General features: G+C 33.1%; 1 long non-coding RNA gene across 2 annotated transcripts in view; it reads right to left on the reverse strand.

Moving 5' to 3' along the window:
- LOC131804400 (uncharacterized) overlaps nucleotides 1-10,536 on the reverse strand; it is a 94,403-nt gene extending 83,867 nt beyond the window's left edge. Inside the window, exons 1-2 of one of the 2 annotated variants that reach the window (XR_009343115.1) lie at nucleotides 10,251-10,535; nucleotides 9,967-10,181 (exon numbers count right to left, since the gene is read on the reverse strand). This is a non-coding gene — a long non-coding RNA (uncharacterized LOC131804400). Of the gene's footprint in view, nucleotides 1-9,966; nucleotides 10,182-10,250 lie in introns of both variants that reach the window. The other variant, XR_009343116.1, reaches the window with a different exon arrangement.
- Nucleotides 10,537-11,720: the final 1,184 nt, after the last annotated feature.

Here is an 11,720-nt window from a genome sequence, read left to right on the forward strand (position 1 = left end):
GAGTAAATTGTTGTCAACTTATTTCATTTCGTTCGGAAGCTAGAGTGATTTCCACAGACGCACAGACGGATAGACGGACGGACATCGCTAAATCGACATAGAACTTTATGCTGATCAAGAATATATATACTTTGTTGGGACTTAAATGTATATTTCGAGGTTATACAAACAGAATAAAAAATTTAATATACCCTCCATACTATGGCGGAGGGTATAAAAATTTAATGAAAACTTTTATAAACTGCAAAATTATGTCCAATATTTTGATACACGGAAACTTATTATTTATATTTATTATAACCTACAACACTATCTGTTGAGGGTAGTAAGTTAGAGTGGGTCAAAAATTATAACACCTCAAAATATTGGTCCAAGATATAGGAAACTATACAGAGATCTCGCCGAGCTGAATCGGCGCCCTATGTCGGTTTATCCAAGTTAAATTGTAATCACGCTACAGGTCGCCTCATGATATTTTGCATGGAGGTTTGGTTAAGATAGAAATAGAATAGAATAGAATAGAATAGAATAGAATAGAATAGAATAGAATAGAATAGAATAGAATAGAATATAATATAATAGAATATAATATAATAGAATAGAATAGAATAGAATAGAATAGAATAGAATAGAATAGAATAGAATAGAATAGAATAGAATAGAATAGAATAGAATAGAATAGAATAGAATAGAATAGAATAGAATAGAATAGAATAGAATAGAATAGAATAGAATAGAATAGAATAGAATAGAATAGAATAGAAACCTATTGTTGGGGGAGATGATAGCAAAATATATACAATTATGGAACAACCGAATCCGAATTTTGGATGGGGCTGGAGTATAGGACTCTAGCCCTTTCCATCGAAATCAAAAATATCCGAAAAGGTGACTTCTGGTCATTACCTTAATGGCCATATCCAATATACTATTCGATATATAACAAAATATATACAATCATAGTATGGAGGGTATATTAAGTTTGTCATTCCGTTTGTAACACCTCGAAATATACACTTCAGACCCCAAAACGTATATATATTCTTGATCAGCACAAAATTCTATGTCGATTTAGCGATGTCCGACCGTCTGTGGAAATCACTCAAGCTTCCGAACGAAATGAAATAAGTTGATAAAAGTTTACTCAAATGTGTATTATGTCTGCAGGACTTTTGGTATTGAAAATGGGCCATGTAGGTCCACGTCCTCGTATAGCCCCCATAGAACGGTACCCCCGATATTCGGTATTTTGATCTTTATTCTAGTCAAAAGGGTTTCAGATCCGCAGAAACTTTGCCGCAAATTGTAGTGTTGTAGAGTGTCAAATGGTCGCCCGTCCGACAATAGCCTTTGCTTCCAAAAATTAATTAGGAGACCCATTATTATTATTAATTTATTAATTGTATGTTATTATTATTTGGCTATTACTCAAGTCTTCCCAACTATAAAAATACAAGAAATGTCGTTTAATTTTTTGAAAGTGTTGAAATATTACAACTTAAAAAACTCAATGATCGACATCACATTATAAGCACCTAATTTTCCAAATAAATCGCATCAATCCCTCACAAATAGTATGTATTTAAAAACAACAAGTAAAAACAACAAGTCTAAAATTAGTATTTACCCTCCATGCTATGTATGGTGGAGGGTATAAAAATAAAGCATTAGTAGCTTTTTCAAAATTTCATTAACTTATTTACTCCGATTCAGCAAAGAAGCCCTTCAACTGTCGCGGAGAAGCAAATCATTACTTTTTTTAAAACTTATATACATTTTGTGCATCAATTTTATATATTGCAAATTACCCTGAATTAACTTTCTAACTTGGTCAACTAATTCAATTGCTAATTCAATTTCTTTGATCAAAATCTGTAAGATTTAATTTAGTATTTAAAATTATATAGCATTTCCTCGTTTAATATGCGATGCAACTCCGAGAAGAACGCTTAAAAGTCAAAAATATGATGTTACACGAATACGTGGCCAATGATCGTTTAAATATCCATAAACTTATTTCTAACATATTCACAATTAGATTTGTTCTCACTCTCTAAAATTGGCCATTCTACGTGACTGGAATTCCACCGGATGATAAATTTGATATTCACGTTCCGGGTTTTCCCGACACATATGAATTGGTATCTCGTCATTATGCTTTGATGCTATTTGCCAAGTTACAAGAGATGTTTACACCATCATTTCAAACGTTTGCATATCAACATAGATAGCAATCACATATTGTTGTTTATTAACAATCTAAATAACCCAGAAATGAAAAATTAGAAGGCAGGATGTTTTTAATATTTTCTTTTTTTGCTCCGTAATTTAGAATGGGAATAAACATATGATATAAGTGTATTTTCCATTTGCTATAAATAACAAGATGTATTGGCGATAAAGTACAAATATATAAATTAAGTTAAACTATAAAAACAAAAAAATTCAAAGGTGGCTAAAGACTTCATGTAGGACAAAAAAATTAAAACTAGATATTTTCAATTTTCTTAAACAAATTAAGGCAATTCTCCTGCGAAGCCAACATATCATATTACAGACACTAACGTTGATATATGAAATATCTGAAATACTATTAGGATGCAATGAAACATCGGTTGTAGATGTGTTATGTTAGACCATTTTTTATGAAGGGTTTGTATCAACTAACAGATCATAATACCGAATTCCACCAACATCTGTCAGTACATATGACCATATTCTAGGAAATAGATCGAAACGGGTAGTGCTATTGCATTGGCAAAGGAGTAAAAGTTGACTTGGTAGAACCAATTTGGTTTCTATTCGCAGACAGCTCAAATGCCAAACTACAGTAAAGTGTATTAAAAGGTAAATCTTTTCAACATACACCATAACATTTACTCATATATGCTGCGTTCTTATACGTTTAAATGCTAAAACTAGTAAAAGAGAGAATAGTTCTCTCTCGCTCTCAGAGAACTGAATTTACGGGAAAGAAAGACTAACAAAAATGTTGAAACTACTTCAAAATAGAGATGTAAAGATATACATATAAAGACCCATAATGAGTAGTAAAAGATAACGGCATATTTGCGTGTGTTTTCTTTATTTGTAAAAAGATTTAAAAATATTATATTACCCTATCAGAACCAAAAATTAAAAATAATACAGCACAATTAAAAATATATATACAACTACACTGAAATTCTTTTTGGTATCATTGCTTTTTATACCCTGCACGACAAGGTGGTAAGGGTATTATGTCTTTGTGCATTTGTTTGTAACAGACAAAAGGAAACGAGATAGACCCATAGTTCTTTTTCATGATCTGCATAGAATCACATTCTGAGTTGATTTATGCATGTCCATCCGTCTTTCCGTCCGTCCGTCCGTCCGTCTGTCTATGCATTTTTGTAAACAAAGTACAGTTCGCATTTATTACCCGATCCAAATGAAATTTTGCACAAATCATTTGTTTGAACCTAGTACGAACAGAATTGAAATTGGAGATAATCCGTAAAAATTTAGATACAGCTCCCATATATATCTTCGTGCAATTTGCCTTTTATTGTGCACCAAACGTGTAGTAAAGTTCGCATTTATTACCCGATCCAAATGAAATTTTGCACAAATCATTTGTTTGAACCTAGTACGAACAGAATTGAAATTGGAGATAATCCGTAAAAATTTAGATACAGCTCCCATATATATCTTCGTGCAATTTGCCTTTTATTGTGCACCAAACGTGTAGTAATAGGCCGAATAGTATGGAATTTTGCACATATAACCAAATTATGCCTGAAAATAAGTATGCCAAATTTGATCGAAATCGGTTCAGATATAGCTATAGCTCCAATATATATTGTCCATCCGATTTGTTATTTTAGCCCTACGCAGCCGTAATATGCACTCTGCAACAACAATATTTGGGGAAATATATCAAATACAGCTTAGAAATACATTTGCAAAGTTTTATCGAGATCGGTTTAGATTTGGATATATTTCCCATATATAACTTCGTCCGATTTGTCTTTTATTGTGCACCAAACGTCTAATATTTGCCCAAATGGGATGGCACTTACGACCGAATTGAGTCTAGAAGCTAGTATGTCAAATTTGGTGAAGATCGGTTCAGATATAGCTATAGCTTCCATATATATTGTTCATCCGATTTCTTATATTTGTTACCCACAGCCGTAATATGCACTCCGTCACAACGATATTCAGGGAAATATATGAAATACAGCTCAGAAATATCTTTGCCGAATTTTATCAAGATCGGTTCAGATTTGGATATAGCTCCCATATATATCAAATGGGTAATACAAGTGAGAATTTAAAGGATACAAATGCTTCGGCATATTTAGTCTTTTGAACTTTAATAGCGTGTATGATTGAGTTCTCTCATAAAAACTTTTAATTGTTGTGTGGAGCTCTACTAAGTTAGCAATGTGGTGTAGGGTATCATAAAGTCGGCCCCACCCGATTTTAAGACTTTCTTTACTGGTTACCCACTAGAAACCTTTGTATAAAAAAGTAAATCGATGAGATGCATTGTGACACCTTCCTAAACAATTAACTGCCTTCAGTCGAACTGCAATTTTCCAATTAAAAACCAGTAAAGAAAGTCCTAAAGTCGGGCGGGGCCGATTTTATGATACCCTACACCACTTTGCTAATTTAGTTGAACTCCACTTAATAATTAAAAGTTTTTATGGGAGAATTCAATCATACACGCTTCGGACTTTTATTGCCCATTTGGTGCAAAATTAATTTGAAATCAGATAAAAATATATATGGAAACTATATCCAAATCTGAACCGATCTCGATAAAATTTGGCAAAGATAGAGCTGTATTTGATATATTTCCCTGAATATCGTTGTTACGGAGTGCATATTACGGCTGTAGGTAACAAATACAACAAATCGGATGAACAATATATATGGGAGCTATAGCTATATCTGAACCGATCTTCAACAAATTTGGCATACTACCTTCTAGACTAAATTCGGTCGTATGTCCCAAATTCCATCCCATTTTGGCAAATATTAAACGTTTGGTGCACAATAAATGGTAAATCGGACGAAGTTATATATGGGAGCTATATCTAAATTTTTACCGATTATCTCCAATTTCAATAGGGTTCGTCCTTGGGCCAAACAAATGTTGTTTGCAAAATTTCATCTCAATCGGATAATAAATGCGACCTGCATTTTATTCACAAGAATACATGGACAGACGGACGGACGGACGGACGGAGGAACTGACATGCATAAATCAACTCAGAAAGTGATTCTATGCAGATCATCAAAAGGAACTATGGGTCTATCTCGTTTCCTTTTGCCTGTTACAAACAAATGCACAACGACATAATACCCTGACCACCTTGTGGTGTAGGGTATAAAAAAATGAAAGTTGTGCTGAATTTTAATAGGATTGTTTACAATTTTTCCAAAAAATAAAAAGTAGTACTGCATCAAATCTCAACCATTATATCAATAAACAATTAAAATTACTGTTACGTTCTTATGGGCCGAAGTTTCGATATCCTACACCGTGAAGAAATTAAAATATTGAAAGGTGTGTCCAATTACACCTAATGTAATTAATTTTTACAAGATATTGTTACCGTAATATTAAGCGACTGTGTCTTTTATTAAAAAGCAAATCATAAAATGTCAAATATTTTCTGAAGCAACCAAAAACGGTGTAAGTTTGGGCAGTACTGAAATTTGTATATCCTCCATCATCTGAAAAAAAATGTTGTGGAATCAATCGTCTTAAATTCACAGCAACTTTGGCCCAGATCACATATAACCCGTAAGCTGAGGTAAAAAGTCGGGCGGAGCGGACTATATGATACCCTACACAACTATGCATATTTAATAGAGCTTCTGTAACAAAAAACGTTCATATTGGCAACTTATGTTAGTAGATCATATCAACTATGAAGCTTATTTGAATCATGGCTTTAGAGCAGTTATAAAATGGTTTCAGAGGGAACTAATATGTGGGAGACATTTCCAATTCTGAATTGATTTTCGCCTAATTTAGCGGAGGAATTTTTACAGAGTGCATAATATGACTTCCAGAAGGCTTATATTAAAAACTATAAATCGAAGTAAAACATATCTGGGAAACCAATTGCTCCAAATGGAAAAATGTTCGGTTGAATGTACAAAACTCTCTCCAAATTGGGCTGATATAACATATTTATAACCGTGAAATGAAAGATTTATGTGGAAGCTATATTCAAATCTGAACCGAAATATCTGGTACCATATATCATATCAAATGTTGCGAATGTGAGGAACTTAAATACCAAATCGGATGATATTGCTTGTTTCTAGGCTAGGATAGCTATAGCTTGTTTCTAGACTGAATTTGGTCGGATGTCCCGAAATGCATCCTATTTGGACGCATACTACACATAAGGCGTGCTATAAAATTGAAATCGGAAGAGGATATACATGTGAGCTATATCTAAAGTTGGGTTATCCGTTATATCAATTGGGTTATCCATGGGCCAAACAAATGATCTATGGAAAATTTCATCTGAATCAGACAATAAATGTGGCCTGCATTTTGTTCACAAAAATACATAGACAGACAGACCGATAGACATCCAAAAATCGACTCAGAAAATTATTTTATGAGGATCTTCAAAAGTTACTATGGGTCTATCTCGTGGCATTTACCATGTTATAAACAAATGTGTGGCGAAGGGTATGAAAACCAATACAAATACTGAATTGTAATACATGCAGTTAAAGAATGCAACCCTTAAAATTCCACTAATTGGGACAAACGTTAAATGAGAGCTACACTAAGCACTTTTCGCTTAGTTTTATTTTTCTACTCGTCAAGATTTCAAATTATTTAATTATAGTCATTTCGGTCAAGAACCTTCAACCTGCCGAAAATCAAGAGGCTGTAGCAAGATGGAAGTAAACTTCCATCCATGGTGAAGAAGATAAAGTCATTTCAAATAAGCTTATCCATCTCTGTATTTTCTGTAATGTACCTTGTCAGATTTCGCTACACAGAAAAGAAGTCCTCATTTCTGATTTGTGTGTATACAATGGATTTGTAAATAAAAAGTTTGACAACGAGATGTAGTCAAATGAAATATTTTGAAAAAATTTTAAACATATGATTGCCTGACTTTACGTTCTTAATTCTACCATGCACCCATCTGTTAGTATTTCACTATAATATTCTTTGTAAATAGAAAACCTCATTTAAATTGTCAATTTATTCCCATGTCTTTGTATAGCCACAAGATTCTAACAAAATTTTCCTACGAAGCATACACGCGGTTTAAATATGTATGTCGTTATTTTAAAAGTTCCCTTATGGTAAAAATAGCTCCAATTTCTTTGTGGAAAGACAATTTGCTCATACAAACTATCTTATATTTTAACAAGTAAAAAAGCTGTAAGTTCGGCCGAACTTTCAATACCCTCCACCATTTGGCACAAATTTGGTCATTTCCAAAAAAAAAAAAACAGCAAAGAAAGCCTTAAGTCGGGCGGGGCCGTTCCACTATATTAAATTAAAAGTTTTTATGGGAGAATTCTACCATACACGATATGATTATAATTATAATTTAAAGTTCAAAGGACTAAATATGCCGAAGCATTTGTATCTTTTAAATTCGGACTTGTATTGCCCATTTGGTGCACAATTAATTTGAAATCGGATAAAGATATGTATGGGAGCTATATCCAAATCGGAACCGATCTCCATTAAATTTCGCAAAGATATTTCTGAGCTGTATTTGATATATTTCCCTGAATATCGTTGTTACGGAGTGCATATTAGGGCTGTGGATGAACAAATCGGATGAACAGTATATATGGGAGCTATAGCTATATCTGTATCTATATTCACCAAATTTGACACACTAGCTTCTAGACTAAATTCGGTCCTAAGTGCCAATTCCATCCCATTTGGACAAATATTAGACGTTTGGTGCACAATATGAAGTAAATCGGACGAAGTTATATATGGGAGCTATATCCTAATTTGAACCAATCTCGATAAAATTTGGCACATGTATTTCTGGGCTGTATTTGATATATTCCTTCAAATATTGTTGTAACAGAGTGCATATTACGGCTGCGAAGGACAAAAATAACAAATCGGATGAACAATATATATGGGAGCTATAGCTATATCTGAACCGATTTCGATCAAATTTGGCATACTTTTTTTCAGGGCTAATTTGATTGTATGTGCAAAATTTAATACTATTCGGGCTGATATTACACGTTTGGTGCACAATAAAAAGCAAATCGGACGAAGATATACATGGGAGCTATATATAAATTTTGACCGATTATCTCCAATTTCAATAGGGTTCGTCCTTGGGCCAAACAAATGATTTGTGCAAAATTTCATCTGGATCGGGCAATAATTGCGAACTGTACTTTGTTTACAAAAATACATAGACAGACGGACAGACGGACGGACGGACATGCATAAATCGATTAAAAATGTGATTCTATGCAGATCATCAAAGGGAACTATGGGTCTATCTCGTTCCCTTTTGCATGTTACAAACAAATGCATAAAGACATAATACCCTGACCACCTTGTGGTGTAGGGTATAAAAATAAAATCCGTTAAAAATTCAGTTAAAATCTTAAAAATACTGAATGCCTATACGACGACGTGGACCTGCATAGGCAACTTTAGTCATAAGTTATAACAATATTTAAATGCGAAACTTGAAGAAAAATCTGTTTATAATGTAGCTAAAATCATAAAAATACCGAATATAGGGGGTACTGTTATATGGGGGCTATACGAAGACGTGGGCCTACACAATTTTCTGACATGGGGTGAAGTATCTATTACGAACTTAAGATTTTAAACAATTTCGGTAAATCATGTCGCTAAAATCATCAAAATACCGAATATCGGGGGGTATGATATATGGGGGCTATACGAAGACGTGGACCTACATGGCTCATTTTCTTTTTTATGCTGCAGTATTTATTACGAACTTCAAATACCAAATTTGGAACGATACCGTTAAATAATGTCGCTAAAATCATCCAAATACCGAATATCGGGTGGTACCGTTATATGGGGGCTATATGAAGACGTGAACCTACATGGCTGGCTGACTTAGGATGTAGTATCCATTATGAACTTTATATACCAAATTTGAAACGATTCCGGTAAATAATGTCGCTAAAATCATCAAAATACCGAATATCGGGGGGTACCGTTATATGGGGGCTATACGAAGACGTGGACCTGCATAGAGAATTTTCTGTCTTAGGCTGTAGTATCCATTACCAACTTCAAATACCAAATTCGAAACAATTTACGCTGATCAAGAATATATATACTTTGTTGGGTCTGACATCAGTATTTCGAAGAGTTACAAACGGAATAACAAAGTTAATATACTCTCCATAGTATGGTGGAGGGTATAAAAAGTCTTTTGGTAAACAATGTCAATCTATGAATCGCATTTATTCAAATATTACAATGATGTTCATAATTAATTGAACCTCCAAACTTATTATACACGTGCAGAAGCGTAAATATTCCCTTAAAGCTTTCCCTTAAATGGTCTACACAAATTTGAATCCTGAAACTTATTTAACTTAATTTGATTTGTTCGTACGGTAGTTGCTCTTGTTGTGGTAATGTGGCCTGACATTAAGTGCAACAAAAGAAACAAAGTCGCTTTTATTTGCAACTTAGAAATGAGATTTTAATACGCTCAAAGATTGAGGCAAACAAGAAATTTTTAATTAATACTCAACTGTCTTGTGGAGAACTAACTAACTTCAGATGTTGTCATTAAATATAAATGTTCTTAAAACAAGATTGTGGATGTTGCAGTAGAAGGTATTATACGAGAATTAAATGTTAATAACTGAAACATTATAAAAGTTTAATACAGCTGTGTGCATACACACATACATGCGCATATGTACTGAACAAATAACAATCATACTACATACCTATATATGAACATACTTAGTTGAAACATGAGTAAGATGTGCAATATTCGTTCTTTCATAGTTGCCAGGTGAAGGATTTCCATTCAATGTAGATGGGAATATGAACATTTCGTTTTTAAGAGGAAAGCCAAATTTCACTAGAAATTTTGCAGCATTTGATTGGTTTCGGGTTATTTATCTGATGCTGAGTACAAAGAGCATTAAGAGTCTCGAATCTTTCCAATGCCATAAAAATTCTTATTAATCTCTAATATAAATATATCGGATCGACAGACTTGTTTTACCTGATTTGATTATATTGCATTTGGTTCTTAAATACATTGGTGCATATTTCGCCCGATCGTTATCTGAATTTACTGCCATTGTTTTCGACTACTTTCTTTGCACATTTTTATACATTCACTTGAATCTCCGGAAATCTTTTTTAATGCAGCTCCAGTCATTTGATGATATAGAGCGGTCTATCCAAAGTCAATGTTTTTTCTTACTCTGAGTCTCCACAAATGACAAGAAAATAGAAAAATGTATATGACACATTAAAATAGTTTAAATAAAAAATTGGAACGTAAATTCGAAGCTGTCTACATTTTTTTTCAAATGGCAATAGTCACCTTTTTATAAAGTGTATATTTTCAAACCAACCTACTGCGTTTTCAATTGTACGGGAAGGTGAGACAAATCGCTTTAACTTTTGAATAAAAATGCAATGAAACAAAATATTTTCCAAGATAGATAGGTACAAAGTAGTACACTTTATTTCTGTAACAAAAGCTGTAGTACTGTACACACATTTCCGTCATAATAGTACAGTATCTTACTGTACTTTACTTTATCCCTTAAGGTATGCTTCAGATTTTACGAATAGTGCAAATGGTAATTGTGCGAAGCAAAAGCGAAGTTCATTAAGATTAAGTCGTGATGACTTTCGCCAATAGTCATAAACCCCTATATTGGATATATATTGAGAGAAGTTATACTGCCATTGAGAACCCGAAATATCACGGATGGGCAAGCATGCATGCAAGCGTTGATGTCTCCTATTCTCCGTCATGAGTGAAATATCAAACAGATATATGTAAATAATATTCAGCAATTGTTTCCATACAATAATTTATTAGATAGTTTTGATTATATTTTTCTTTAAAAAATATTAATTTTGTTAAAAATTCAATAAAGGGATAGTTATTTAAAAATTCCCTTAAGCATTTACCATTCACTATTTTGCCCTTCTATGCAAAATAACAAATTCCAGTTGATTTTTTTCGGTTGTCTTTCCAACCATGACAATAACCTTTCCTGCCTTAGTAAATATTGTAAGTTTTTTTATTTCTTAAATATTAACATAACGTCCTTTTTATTAAAATTAAAAAATTGAATTAGCTCTGACTATTTTGAAACACCAACATTCCTAGAGGAATACGTGTGTTGTCGAACATGTCGAACATAATTTGTATTTTAAATTTTGGCAGTGTGGGAAACGTACCAAAAGGAGTGGTACGATATATTCCTTCTTTAAACTACATCTTCTGCTGATAAAAAATATTACGATATGCTAAATTTGAAGACAATTGGACTCTTATTGCACATTTTATAAGATTTATAAAAATTCAAAATTTAGACCCTTTTTGGAGGAGTAGGACTGATTATTAAGAATTCACAAAATTTTACAACCCTATCCTATTAGGAGCATTATTTTTTGTGAAAATCTTGACCTTTTGTAGGGGGGGGGGGGTTGGGTACGAGATGAAGTGAAC

Source organism: Musca domestica, unplaced genomic scaffold (assembly GCF_030504385.1).
Source record: "Musca domestica strain aabys unplaced genomic scaffold, Musca_domestica.polishedcontigs.V.1.1 43, whole genome shotgun sequence".
NCBI classification, from domain to species: domain Eukaryota; kingdom Metazoa; phylum Arthropoda; class Insecta; order Diptera; family Muscidae; genus Musca; species Musca domestica.